This window comes from Antechinus flavipes, chromosome 4 (genome assembly GCF_016432865.1).
Source record: "Antechinus flavipes isolate AdamAnt ecotype Samford, QLD, Australia chromosome 4, AdamAnt_v2, whole genome shotgun sequence".
Classification (NCBI taxonomy): Eukaryota; Metazoa; Chordata; class Mammalia; order Dasyuromorphia; family Dasyuridae; genus Antechinus; species Antechinus flavipes.
The window spans coordinates 25,909,692-25,923,782 of record NC_067401.1 but is presented as its reverse complement, the minus strand read 5'-3'; the positions used below and the strand labels follow the sequence as shown (position 1 = coordinate 25,923,782).

General features: G+C 39.4%; 1 protein-coding gene across 1 annotated transcript in view; it reads left to right on the top strand.

Moving 5' to 3' along the window:
* Positions 1-1,978: 1,978 nt before the first annotated feature.
* The window catches only part of PAFAH1B1 (platelet activating factor acetylhydrolase 1b regulatory subunit 1), a 72,900-nt gene continuing 60,787 nt past the window's right edge, over positions 1,979-14,091 (top strand). The window contains exon 1 of the mRNA XM_051992136.1: positions 1,979-2,103. The gene's annotated coding sequence lies outside the window, so the exon portion shown is untranslated. The remainder of the gene's footprint in view (positions 2,104-14,091) is intronic.

Below are 14,091 nucleotides of genomic sequence, written 5' to 3'. Positions count from 1 at the left end.
AAAGATGCTGTTCCTGGATTTCAATGGAAACTAATAGAAGTATATGTCAAAATTCAAGTCTCCTTCAGGAGGAAGGTTTCATCCATCTTTCCAAGAATGCTATCAGCCAGGGGTAAAAATTCTGAGACAAATCAGACTTTTAATGAAGTACCCTTTATTCCTGGGAATTGCCCAATCTTATACCAAGGTAGACTACCTGATCCATCAGTATGAACTCAAAAATGATTTCTTCAGCACCAACCAAGGAAAAGTTAGCCCGAACAAGTTAGCTGGATATCCCAGAGGATCCTCTTTGTCACCAATATTTCATCACAAAAGCAACCAAAGTGAAAGGATGTGACATAACTCACCTCACCACTGCTTACATTTATATATGAAGATTTGCAAAACATTTTTATGCTGCTTCAGTCCCTCCTCCACCCCCCTCCCCATCCAAAAAAAAGGCCAGGAGAAATCAAAGCAATTATCGGGAAAAAAGGAGTATTTCTGTAGGCCTGAATCCCTGGCTTCTTGATTGCATGGAATTCATGTGAGTAATGGAATGGAATCAAACGCAACTCACAAGTCAGTCAGGTCAGTTAGTCGCAGTCAGGTTCTGAGCGTCCTGCTCCAAGTCCGAATTGTCCAGAAGGTCATCCCGACCTCCCAAGGCATCATTTCACCTTTTTTTTTTTTTTTCAAAAAGGCAGGACAGGGGAAGTTCTGGGCACCCCAAGAATTAGGCTCTCAGCTCTGGCTTACAGGTGACCCGCAGATGCCGTACTATCGGACCTCTCCCTAGAGCTGTGGGCAGAGCTCCTCTAGGAGTCCGTGTGTGCCTCAGTTTCTCTGTCTGATTCGTCTCTGCATCTATCTTTGCTGGAGCTCAGACGAAATAGGGAAAGGGAGGACTCGCTGAACGCCGTGGAAAGGGCCTGAGCGGTGTCGTTTATTATGCCAACACCAAGGCCCTGAGGATTGGCACGTTTCTGGTCTCTCATTTCAGGGGCTAAATTGAGAATCGAACGTAAAGCGCTTCGAATCTTGAAAGCACTATCTGAACGTCAGTCAGAGGCGTACAGCCGGGGGAAGGAGAGGACCCGAGGGCAGGAGGGCCCTGGGTTCGAGTACTGCCCTGGCACGCACCGCGCCCAGAGTCGGGCGCAGGTGCTGACCCGGCCCGGCGGAGAGCGCTACCCCCGCCCCGGGAGCTCAGTCTGCCAATGAGATGACAGGTCTCTGCGGTCCGTCCCCCTCAACGTCGGTTATTATGCGGGGTGTCCCCCGCTCTAAGGAGACCATTACGTAAAGCGCTCTGCAGAGCCACGAGCGGGGGGAGCCAGTCACGGTCAGTCTGGAGAATAGCGGGGTGGGGGAGGGGGGCCCTGCGGGCCCCGGGCTCCGAGGCTGCGGCTGCCCAGCTCCGGGCCCGAGAGTTGAGGGCGGGACTGGGAGGGGCCGTGGAGGGCCGGCTTCCATTCGGTGACGCGCAGCCCGGGAAGCGCGTCGAGCCGGGGTGACGGCAGCTCCCTTCAGGCCCCGGCCTCACGCATGCGCCGAAGACTCCTCCTCCCCCTCCCTCCTCGGCCGGTCTGGGGCGGCGGCGGCGCGGTGACGTCAGGGCGCTGGGGCAGCTCCTGTGACAGACCGAGCCGGAGCGGCGGGGCGGGGGTGGCGGCGGCGGCGGCAGCGGCAGCGGCGGTAGTAGCACCGAGGAGGTGGGAGGGGAAAAGAAAGCGAACAGGCCTACGGAAGAACGGACAAGCCGAGGAAAAGCAAAAAGGCCGAGAGGAGAGGGGAGCGCGCGCGAGCCACCCAGCCGGACCCGAATAGGAGCCAAGGCCGCGAGCGCCGGCCGGACTGCGGCGCGAGCCCCCGAACGGCTGCGGAGCCGCGCGCGCGCCCGCCCGCTCCCCTCCCCCCCACGCCCGCCAGCCCGCCCCGGGCCCGGGCCCTGCGCGCCAGCCCCCCTTCCTCCCCTCCCTCCCTTCCCTCCTCCCCTCCCTCCCTCCCTCCTCCCTTACCCTCCCTCCTCTCTCCCCTCCTCCCCTCCCCCGCCGGTGGATGGGAGTGAAGGACGGAAGAGGCCACAGCGAGGCGGCGGCGGCGGCGGCGGGCTCTCGGGTAAGGCGGCGGCCGGGGCCTGCCCTCGGGCTGGTTTCTTTCTCCCCCTCCCCTCCCCCTCTTCTCCTCGGGCGGCGCCGGCGCCGGCTCGGGCTACGGCCGGGGCTCAGGCTGGGGCTCCGCGGGCGATGTGGCTGCGCCCGTCCCCTCCCTCCTCCGCCACCTCCTCTTCTTCCTCCTCCTCCTCCTCCTCCTCCTCCCCAGCCTCCCTCCCTCCCCCCTCCCTCCTGCTCCCCTCCCCCCGCCTCCTCCTCCTTCTTCTCTCTTCGCTCTCAAAATGGCGGCCGCGGCGGCCGTTGGGTGAGAGACCCGGGAGGGGCGGGAGGGGGCAGCCCGGGGCAGGGGCCCGGCGCGGGAGGGGGTGGGAGGTGGAAGACGGCCCCGCCCGCGCCGCGGAGGTGGAAAAGGACAAAGTGGGTTCCCCCACCCACCCCCCCCCCCGGTGACTTTGCAGGAAGACCGAGGGCCGGGGAGGAAGAGGAGGAAGACTCGGGGAACAGGTTTCTTCTCCCCGGGGCCCCAAGGGGAGGGGTTCGACCTGAGCGGCGGGGGAGAGGAGCCGCGGCCACCACCATCCCAAGCATCCGGATGGCTGCCCCGACTCTTCCCAGCAGCGGGGAGGGGGTGCTCCGAAAGCGCCCCCTCCCCCAGCAGCAGCAGCGGCGTCCGGGCTGGGCGAGGTGCAGCTGGTTATACGGGGGGGAGGGGGGAGTTGAGCGGGGGCCGCCCTCGGGGTCGGGGGCCTCGGCCTTTCCCAGACCCACCTTGGGGCTCCCAGGTGAGAGGATGACCCTGAGGGCGGGGGTCAGCTCGGCGCGGGGATCTGAAGAGCATCCTGAGAAAGCCCCCCGGGGGGTGCCCGTTGCTGTGGGAGGGGGCGGTCCGGGACTCTTGGCCTCATTGATCGGGCGCTCCTCTTAGTGACTTGGCAAGAAACTCGTGGGGGGGGGGAGCAGTACGCGTTTCTTGGGGGGGCGCCCAGCTTTGAAGCCTAGCTGGGATCGGACCTTGGTACTTTGGGAGTCTGGGCCCTGGTTTGTGTTTTCTTGTGTAAGGAGGAGAGGCTTGAATTCTAAGAGTTGGTCCTCCCCTTTATTTAAAAGCGGTGATAAGAGAATGAGGATGTTTTGCAATTTTAGTCTTTACATACGTAAAAGTAGATCCCTGCCACCAGAATGATGTAAAGATTTAGAGTAAAATTACTGCAGGCTTTTTTTTTTTTATTATAGCCTTGTTTGGGGGTGGGGTTGTTTTGTGCATTTCCTTTTGAGGCTAGGGCGGAGAAGACAGTACTTGGGCCTTTGATACCAATAATAATGTCATCCCTCTCCTTTTGCTGTGGTAGCGTTTGGGTAAAATTTTTCTACTGCAGCAGGGGCTTGGTTGTTGCAGGTCAAATCCTTTATTAAGAGAACAACCCTTTTTGGTTGCAGTAGGGAATGAAATAAGGTTGATTCCGCATTGAAAGCTTTCTTTGACCTTTTATTTTAACTAATCTTTGTGACTGAAGCTTACTAATTAGGTTTTTGATCCTTAATCGGTTATATTGCAGCTTGTCATTTCACAAATAAGGGTCACGTAAATCTGTTATTGAATCTGTATATTTGGGTTGGCTAATTTGTTTAAAAAAAAAAAAAAAAAAAAAAAGGTCCTCCAGTGTTTAGGATACCAAAGAAGGGAAGGAAGAGTAGTCTGTCTGCTAAAATTGCTCTAAAGCCGAGCATCATGTAAAAAGGAAAATAATTGTGAAAAAATTCTGCAAACACATGTTTGAATAGCAGACTTGTAATTTCTGTGCATCCCATGTTTTTTAAATCCCCCTCCCCTTGGAAAGGGAAAAAAAACACCTGGACAATATTTGCGGATGCTGCGTACAACCTTTGAGAAGACTGGGTGGAGTAAGGAAGCTGGGAAAGGGATAGATTGCCCTTTCATTGCATTTTTCTCTTGCCTGTTTTTTTCTTGGTCTGTTTTAATATATTAATTGTTGCATCAATAATGGTATTTCCATATAGTAAGCCTGCTAATAAAAGGGACTTTGTTAAATAATATCTGATGATCTTGGTTTCCATTATTTTTGTAGAATCCAGGGAGAAGTAATCAGTCACTATTCAAAAGCAGTCACTTATTGCTTGTTTTTTTCTATATAATAGATAGATGTGTTCTTTTTTTTATTGTTATTCAGATATTTATGGGATATATCTCTGCTAGAAAAATAGAGGAAAAGTGATATCTAAACATGTTGCTAAAATCCAAGGTAATAAATGCCATAGATTTTATTTTTAACTGTGCAGTTCAGTATAAGCTGACATTCACCTTACCTCTATTTGAGACATTTTTTCCTGAATGAGCATGAAGACCACAACATAAAGCACAAAATAGTTACTGTAAAAGCTAGTTAGCATTGACCTTTTCTCTATGCTGCCCCTAGAAGGGTAATTTTTTGTAAAGGTACCACCATAAAAGAGGGAAAGTGACTTAAAAATTTATCTTGAATCAGAGAACTATCTAAAATGAAATTTTAGCAGGAGGTTCGAGTTACTGAGAGTGATTTTTGGTGACCACTGATTTTTGTGCTATGTAGAGCACTAATTTACTTCTCTTTTTGCATTTTATATAGATGTAATTAAGAAAAATACAAGAGGAAAATAAAATTTCCTTAAAAGAATACATTGTGTGAATAAACTTAGAATAAAATTAGCAATTCAAGATGATATTAAAAAGCTTTTTCACACACCCAGCTAAGACTTTAGTAATATTCACCACACTAATGATGGTTATTGTTCAGTAGATTTTTTTTGTATGATTATTGTTGCTGTGGCTGACTTTGAGATTTTGGTTGCTTTGGCTTTAGAATAAGATGGTGCACCAAATGTAGTGTTTCTAATATATAAGAATCATAGCTTTGCAAGATTTTGTCTTGATTTGTAGATTTTTTTAAAGTTGCAAAATAGCTTAATGGAAAGACTCTACCTGAGTGAACTTCAAGCTGCTTGATTCACTTTTCCTTTTTGTCAAATGAAGAGGCTCTTCATTTAGTCGTTTAAGATGCCTTACATTCTTATGTAAGGTCAATTTTTAGAAATCTTTTAAATTAAAAATTCAGCATAGTATTGGAAGATCCTTTGGTTATTAGTTATATGTAATGTATTTTTGGATATATATTTCTAGGATAGAGGATTTGAGAATTTGGGGGGGGGGAATATTTAATACCAGAATTTTCTTTTTTCTCTTATTAAAAGTTATAAATTCCAATTTCTATATATTCGTTTTAAAATTGGGTTCTGAATAAATCTTCAAAGTGATGTACTAAACATTAGTTGAGAGATGTAAATAACTTCATTTACCTTAGGGCTTTTTTTTTTTTCCCAGAAAGGCAGGATTTCTTGATCTGAAATATAAAACAAAAAACTTTGCCACATACTATCTAGTAAGATTGGTGGAGGTTCAGTCTGGAATTAGGAAGATTTGAGTTCAAATTCAGCCTTAGACACTTAAAAGATGTGTGATCCTGAGCAAGTCACTTAACTCTTTGCCTCCGTTTCCTAATCTGTAAAATGATCTGGAAAAAGAAATGGTAAGTCATACCAAAATCTTTGCCAAGAAAATATCAAGTGGGATCACAAAGATTTGGACATGATTAAACCAATTCAGAAATAACAAATGTAGTCAGATTATGGTTTGATCAAATATATTACACATAGAATCATATTTGCATGAGGAAAACCTAAATACCAGAGACTCTTGTTTTGATGCTCTTCTTGTTCCCAAGGAGTGACTCACACTGTGTTGTCAGTGGGACTTGGTGCCATTCTTTGACTGACAATCAATGACTAGACCATGAATTTACATCATTCTGAAGGACTACAATTTGATAGAAATTCTGCCTGTTACTTTTTCTTTGCCACCTTTATTTAACAAATTTGATGCTTGTTGTGCTTAAATTATGCTTAACATGTGTTTTCATGTATGTTTGAATAGAAGCAAAGATTTGTACCAGTTTTTCTTTAAAAAAAGCAGCTTAATTCAAGGGTGAATTCCAGTCATTGAAAATTAAGATTACCAATCTGCACTTTTGGCATGACACCTATGCTAGTCATTTGAATTTAACTTGAGTTTTAATTACCTTCTTCACATATATAATATTCACTCCTCCCTTCTACAGTTAAAATTTAATTAATATTTGTGAAATACTTTTCAGTCTTGGGATAAAGGCACCACAAATAGCTATTATTTTGATTTACAGTTGTCTTTTTTTTTAACCTATCTGGTTGGAATTATTTATATATCTTTCTATAATACTTGCCACTTTTTAGTGAGGTATGTAACCCTGAAAGTTACTACTACAATTACACAATTCCTTGGCACCCTATATTTAAAAGTTTTTATTATCCTTTGTTCTCCCAAGCACACTCTGAGGTGGATTGATTATTTTAACTTATGGGATTGTTGAGATATTGGGAAGTCCCTTTACCAAGGTCATATGTCAGGTTAGCCAGAGAGAAAGGGGTAAACTTAACAGGCCTTAAGTCAACAGTGTACTGCTTGTCTACTGAGCCATTTAAAAATGCTTTTTCATTATGGTATGGTCCAGCATATTCTTTCTCCTTTATTCAAAATTTTATCATACCTTGAAAACTGGAAGGAACTTTTGGTTTCATGTTCTCTGCTACCCAGGGTATCTTCCTAGAGCTCATTACCTTAAATCTCACTCTTTATGAAGCATACTTAATTATTATAGTTCTGATTGACCACCCTTCCCCTTCCCCCTCCATACCTTAGCACTTAACTGTATCACTCCTTGCTATTCATATGCTATCTTATTTGTTACATATTTGCTTATAATAAAGTTGCTTGAGGGCAGAAAGTTTTGTATCCCTTACAGTGCTGAGTAGAGGTCAGCAAAAGGTCATCAATCACTATTTGAATTAAACTAAAAAAGATATGAAAGAAAAATTACCTATTATTAGAGTTTTTAATAATAGTCAATTTTCAATGTATTTTAATAACATTGCAAGTAATAGGATGGTATACTTCCCCAGGAAAAGTTGTGCCACAGGGAACAAGATCACAACTTTGGTTGAAACAAATCCAATACCAACATTATCACTTCTCAATTCCTTATATTTTACCTTCCAGCTGTACCACTAAAACTATTTCAAAGCTACTCACTTTTTAATTGCTAAACTCAATAGATTTTCTGTACCTCTCTAGTTGCCACGTAATGACAATTTTATTTCTTGAACCTCTCGTGTGTATCCCCCTTCTTTCTGCTCACACAGTTAATGTCCTAGTTCAGTCTTGCATCAACTCTTCCCTAGATGGCTGCAGTGGTTTCCCTTTAGTCTCTTCCCATTCCAGAATCTCATCCATAGAGCTGTCAAATTGATGTTCCTAAAACATAGGTCTGATTAGGTCTGTTTAACAAGTTCCAGAAGTGCCCTTGTCTAATTTTGTTGTTGTTACATTTTAAGTTTCAGATAGTTTCTTTCCCTCCCTTCTGATCCTGCACCATTTGACACAGATTTATAAATGTTTGTAAAACCTACTATACATGATTCTGATTTTCAGTTCTTTCTCTGTAAGTGGATAGCACCTTCCTTTAGATAGGTCCTTTGTAGTTAATTTGAGTGTTTACAATATTCTAAGTAACTTTTTTTTAACTATTTTACTATTATTCTTTGAACAATGTTGCTGTTACTGTATATTACTTTCTCTTGATTCAGCTTACTTCACTTTTCATTATTTCATGCAAATCATAGCACACTCTGTCATATAGCAAAACTAGGATGTTCCCTTGACATGACATTTCCTGTCTTTTGAGTTTTTACACAGGTATGCCCCACCATGCCTGGAATGTACTCTCTTCTCATCTTTACCTCCTAGAATCCCTGGCTTCAGTCAAAGTTTAGCTTTCCTATGGGAAACATTTTGTGATTTTTCTAATTGTTAATACTCTCCATTCTCAATTGATTGAGGATGTACCTTCTGTGGAATGTGGATGGACAATTTTCTTTTTTTAATTTCTGTGTCTTGACCTAATAAATTTGCATTAAGTTCTTAATAAATGTTAAATGGAATTCAGGATTGTCTTTTTCTTAACCATCTTTGCTATTGTATAGCTTGATTATTTCATGGATTTGTGTGAATATTTCTTTCACTAATGTTTCTTGCCAAATTTTCTACCCCTTGGTAGACTTTTTATGAGTTGTTTTGTCTAGGGGGAAAAAAAAAGTCGTCCAGCACTGATGGGGGAGGGGTGTTGGTGAAGTTTTTCAAACTTAGCTAAGCTTGCATTTTGGCCTTGCAAACATGTTGTCAGGCGCCTTTTCAGATTATGTTAGGACATGTCAGACCTCCATGTCATGATGAAAGCATCAGATTTTTGGGATCATTATAAAATGTTTAAATGAGAAAAATCCTTTGATTGTATGAAAAGTAGAGATAGCTGTTGTAAATAGATTTAGTATATTTTTGCTATCTTATATACCTATTGTTGACTATATTAGTACATTCTTAGACTTAAGACTGAAGTGTGGTATAGATAGCATTAGGGTTTGGTATTGGTTGAAATTCCCATTTTTTTAAATTTGTCTGTCTCACAACTGAAGCTGAAAAGGAGAAATAGTTAAGCTCAAAAAATGAATCTGTTATAGCTAGTATATTTTGGGGGGAAAAGAATAGCACTTATATTTAGTATCATATTAATTGTAAAGATCTTGGCAAACTTGTCAAATCTGGTTTTTGGAAACCATCTATTCTCAAGAAAAAAATTGCTATTAATCTGTATAGTTGGGTTGATGCAGAATTCTTATTTGATGTGGAAACATTTCATGTATCTGAAACTGATCAAGAATTAGAATTCTACAAATTTTGATATAGAGAAAGGTCTATGTACCGAGGCTAAATTTCGATATTTAGAGGTTTTTATTAAGGTGTTTGTTTAAAATCACAGGGTATACCATTATTTTATTTTTTTTGCTATCATGTTCTTTATTTTATTTTATTTTATAGCTTTTTATTTACAAGATGTATGCATAGGTAATTTTTCAGCATTGACAGTTGCAAATCCTTTTGTTCCAACTTTTTCCCTCCTTCCCCCTACCCCTTCCCCAAGATGGCAGGTTGACCAATACATGTCAAATATGTTAAAATATAATATACCATTATTTTAAAGAGATAAATTTGTAAACTATTGTAAAAGTATTGCTGGAACTACATAAAAATTTTCCTGATTTCCCCTCTCCACAAAAAAAGGCATTTTTTTTTCATGTTGAAGTTAACAGCTTAAAGAGAGAATCTTTGAAGAAATCACATTCAAATGTATCATTTATATACAGAAACCACTTTGAAAGGCCAAGAAATCAATTTTGATTGCTAGTTGATGTTTGGTTATATACTAATAAAATATGCAAACAGGGAGAGACATTTATTCACCTTCGAACTTGCCACACAGTCTACCAAAAAAAAAAATTCCTTGTAGAGAGTTTTCCCAAATGTTTGTTAGTATAAATGTGGCATTTACCTAATTTGCTTTGAGCCTTGGAACAGCTAAAGCACTTCAGTAAAATCCATAGCCATATGGGAAATTTATAGGTCGCCATCCTAACCAGGAACATAAAGGGAGTCATGTACCTGGCTGAAGTCGGGGCAAAGGAAGTTGTGAGGGGTAAGGTAACAGTTGTGAACAGTTCTTCAATGTAGATGTATAGAACTATGTGCAGAAGTTGTATTGGTACATTATTGGCCTAAGATTCATGTTATATATAGCAGGGGAAGACAATCACTCTAATTTGTGCTCATTGCTGTTGAAAGCTCATCTCTAACTCTGATACTCTGGTAGAGCTTCATAGCAGTGAATGATGAAATAGCATAATCTCTGAAGAATCCAGATTGCAAATAACCTCTGGGGCAATGAACAACTCACTGTAAGAGTTGGCTACAGCAATAATGTTCAGGAAGTGGCATAGGAGGAGATAGAGAAGATAGATAAATGATAGAAAAGCCCTGTATGAATGAATAGTACACTGATATAACCCATATATGTCAAAATGATGAGAATAAAGATCTTCACTATATTGGGTGGATCTTCTGGGGAGGATTAATGAAAAGATATGAACAAGATGCATAAACATTCAGGTCCATTGGAAGGTTGCTGCATGTGTTTTACAATGGTACTTACTAATCAGTATATTTGCCTGGCAGCAGCAAATTAAAATTTTATTTAAATAATTTAGAATTCATAATTTTAGAAAGTGAAAATAAGTTTCAATTTTGTGGAATATACTTAATTGTCAATTATAAATTTTTATAGTGTTATGTAATTTGCAGAGATGTTTTCATTATTTTAAATTCTTGGCTGTATAGAAACTTAATAATTTTATTTTTAAAATGTCATCCAACACTTAACAGATTCATGTGGATGGTCTCCCTTTTATTCATGAAAGACTCAAGTGTCTTGGACTTCTGCTTTAATGGTTTGCATCTTGACTGCTTTATCCTTTATTTAGTTTGGTGTCTGGTTGTACAAAGTTTCCATTTCTTTATGCTGACTCTTTTAATCACTTGGGGATATTTCTAAGTAGTTTTCAATACCCAATAGGTTGTAATGACCAAAAAATTCTTCACCTAATAGCCAGTGTATTGATGATAAATATCTTTGTTTTTATCTGGGTATGTCTTTTTAAGTATCTTCTGATCTCTTACTCTGAGACTTTATAGCACGGTAAAACCTAAGGTTCTTCTGTTGGGCTAAATATTCCTGTTATTTTGTGATCTCTGGAATAGGACTTTGTTGAAGGCTTTTCATTTGAAATTGATGGTGAGGAAAGCAGCAGGTTGGTTTCTGTAATGCAGGTGAGGGTGATGTGGACAACTCAAGTCTTGACATTGGTATATGTGCAAAACAGAAAATGCCTACTATGTATCTAATATAGATGAAGAAGCTATGAAGAACTAGTAGAGAATAGGGATAAACTTTCACACAGCACACCATGGAATACATGGATTGCTCAGGGAATCCTTGGAGGGACTGAATACTCACATAAGTGAGATAACACATCCATTGGAACATGATGAAGTCTTAAGATACAAGCTTGAAATTTCGGGGAAAACAAAACACCACCATTCTGATTTATAGGCTAGGACTCTTAACTATTTTTCATTCCAGTAGATGAAGATAGTTTTTTGTTAAATTAAAAAAAATCATTATACAGAAAACTCTTTTGCCCCATATATAAATTACTAGAAAGTTCAAATAATTGTTTTCTAGATATTCTACAGTATCTACAATGAGGATTAAGGTTTATGACCACCCCAAGATAAACTTATAAATACCTTATAAATCTTTAAAGAATTGTTTAATTCAGTTCAGTAAGTACGTTTTATTACATTCAAATTGTCAATCCATTTAATTAAATATATTAGCCCAAACATTATGTTCCCTAGATAGATATGAATTCATTCTTTTTAGATCCAAGGGTTCTCAGTTTGATATTTGTGAACCTATGTGTGTGTGTGTGTGTGTGTATAAAACTGTGTTTCATTATATTTGGTTTTACTTGTAATCTTATGTGTTTTATGAATTTAAAAAATAATTCTGAGAAGGAGTCTGAAAATGTCACCAAACTGCCAAAGGATGAAGGGGGTTCACAAAAGAGGTTGTTTATTCCTGATCCAATTAATATTCTTTAAAATAGTGAAACCTTTCTCCAGTGGGAATGTGTTAATTATTTTTTTAAATTGTTTTCTGTGGTTTGCATTCCAAATGTCTTAGATCAAGTTTTGTTACATTACCTCTGATTTTGCAAAAATAATTTTGTCCTAGGGAATTAGAAGAAAGTGTTTTGTATTATAGGTTAGATGTTTGATTACCTACTTAAGTTCTCACCATTTATTTTATAATCAGCAAATCAAGCATTTGTAAAGTCCTCTGCTCTGTGCCAACCACTATGCCAGGGATTGAGAATATAGATAAGAGAAAGGAAACCATTATAAGGAGCTTACATTAAGTTGGGGACACTATGTATATAGGGTACATATTGATTAAATTCTAGGTAGTTACTTGAAGAAGGAAGGCATTCTTAGTTGGGAGATCAGGAAGTGCTTGGTCTAGAAAAAAGGTTATGCTTGAGTTCTGTGTTTTGTAGGAGAGTGATTGAGGATATAAAGTGCATTGAAGACAAAGATGGGAGAAAAATGTGAAATTTTTGGAAGTCAGATCTTTTGAGTGTATTTTCTTGGTATCTCTCAAATTGTCAGCACCCCACTCTGCTGGGATGTACAGATTGACTAGATAGCCAGGATGAAATAATTGGAAACTGTTTACTGGGAATCACTTGATTACACAATAAAATGATGGGTGAGCCATAAGACCCTCAGTTTCCTCATCTGAAAAATAGGATCATATTTGCACTGTTGCCTTTAAAAGTAAAATAGTAGTGAAGAAAAATGTGTTCTATATTGTAAATACTCTAAACATTTACTGCTGTTGTGCTGGTGCTTTTTGGACACTGTGTTCATTATTCTTGTTAAGTTTGTGGACAGAATTCTTCTGGTTTGTTGTTTGAAAACAGCTATAAGTAAGATGTTTTTTCTGTTTAAGAGTACAACTTGAGATAGTTACCATTATACCTTAGAAATGTGCTTACTTGACTTTTGCATATGTATAATTCTGACATGTTCAGCCTTTGCTATTTAAAATTTTTATGTTATGGTTTTAAAATAACTTTTGTGTTTTATCTTGGTTTGGTTGAAAATTGAAATATATAATTTAGAAAAATTTTAAATTAAGGTGGATATTCTAAAATTTTACTTAACTTATTTTGTGGCCTCCTCCTGTCTTTGTTGAGATTCTTTGCGTTTATCTTTAAGACCTTACTTGAAGAAACTATATTTGATTTTTAAATTATATTGGGTTTTGAAATATTTAAAAATGTTCCAAAAGGCATTTTGTTTTTCATGACTGTTTAAACTGTATTTGAAACTTTTGACTTGTTTTTTTCTTCCCTAACAACATAAGCTTTATTATCTTTTCTTATTTCCCTCTGCCATAGTATTCAGTAATTTACTTCCTATGCACATAATTGTATTTTATTTTTAATTAAATAAATTATTGTATGTACAGCATTTTAAAACATAATCTCAGTTTAACAGTTACAAGATGCGATTTCTTTTTTAAATCTTCCTCTTACCTGGACTTAAAAGAATAGATTTAAATTGAATAATCATTTATTTCAGAACTTTTAAATGCTTTATTCTTTGGTCATTGGAATAGGTGGTACAGTTGCTTTTTTACCATTGCTTTAATTTTTATATATATTATGACTCCAGCTAATTAAAGGACATTCAGGTGCAGGCTGAAGCAGTTCTTTTTCTAAATTTTAGTCAGCATTTTTTATTTTATTTAATTTTTCTTTTTGAGGAGAAACTTTTAAATTGTTGTTGATGTTTAATATTCTCTTATGTTCATTCCTTAATAAACTTAGGGAAAGACTTCTAATTTCAAATCAAATATTAATTTACTCATTTTGTGAATTTTTGTTATACCTTACATAAAAGGTGGCATTTCTTGCCTATAGTAAAATGCATTGACGAGTAATTCTGATGCATCTAGAAAACATCTATAATTTAGTAAGAAGGAGGAGGGAGGAGGAATTTTTTAAATCATGTCAAGTATTAAATGTATAATTTAGGCATAAGAATTTACAGGCATATAAAAGAGGCTCTTTACAGTTGAAAAGTAGTCCTTGACATAAATTGTGTACATTAATTGAATTCAGTTCTGAATTCTCTCTCTTCTACCTCCCCCTTTCCCTACCTATTGAGAAAACAAGAAAAATAAAGCTCGTTATAAAAATATAGTCAAGAAAAACATTGGTTTTTCTTAGCCATGTCCAGTTTATACTCTGAATTGAGAGCCAAGATCTCTGTCTGGAGATGGATAGCTAATTTCATTATGAGTCTTCTGAAGAGATCCAGCTCTTTCAA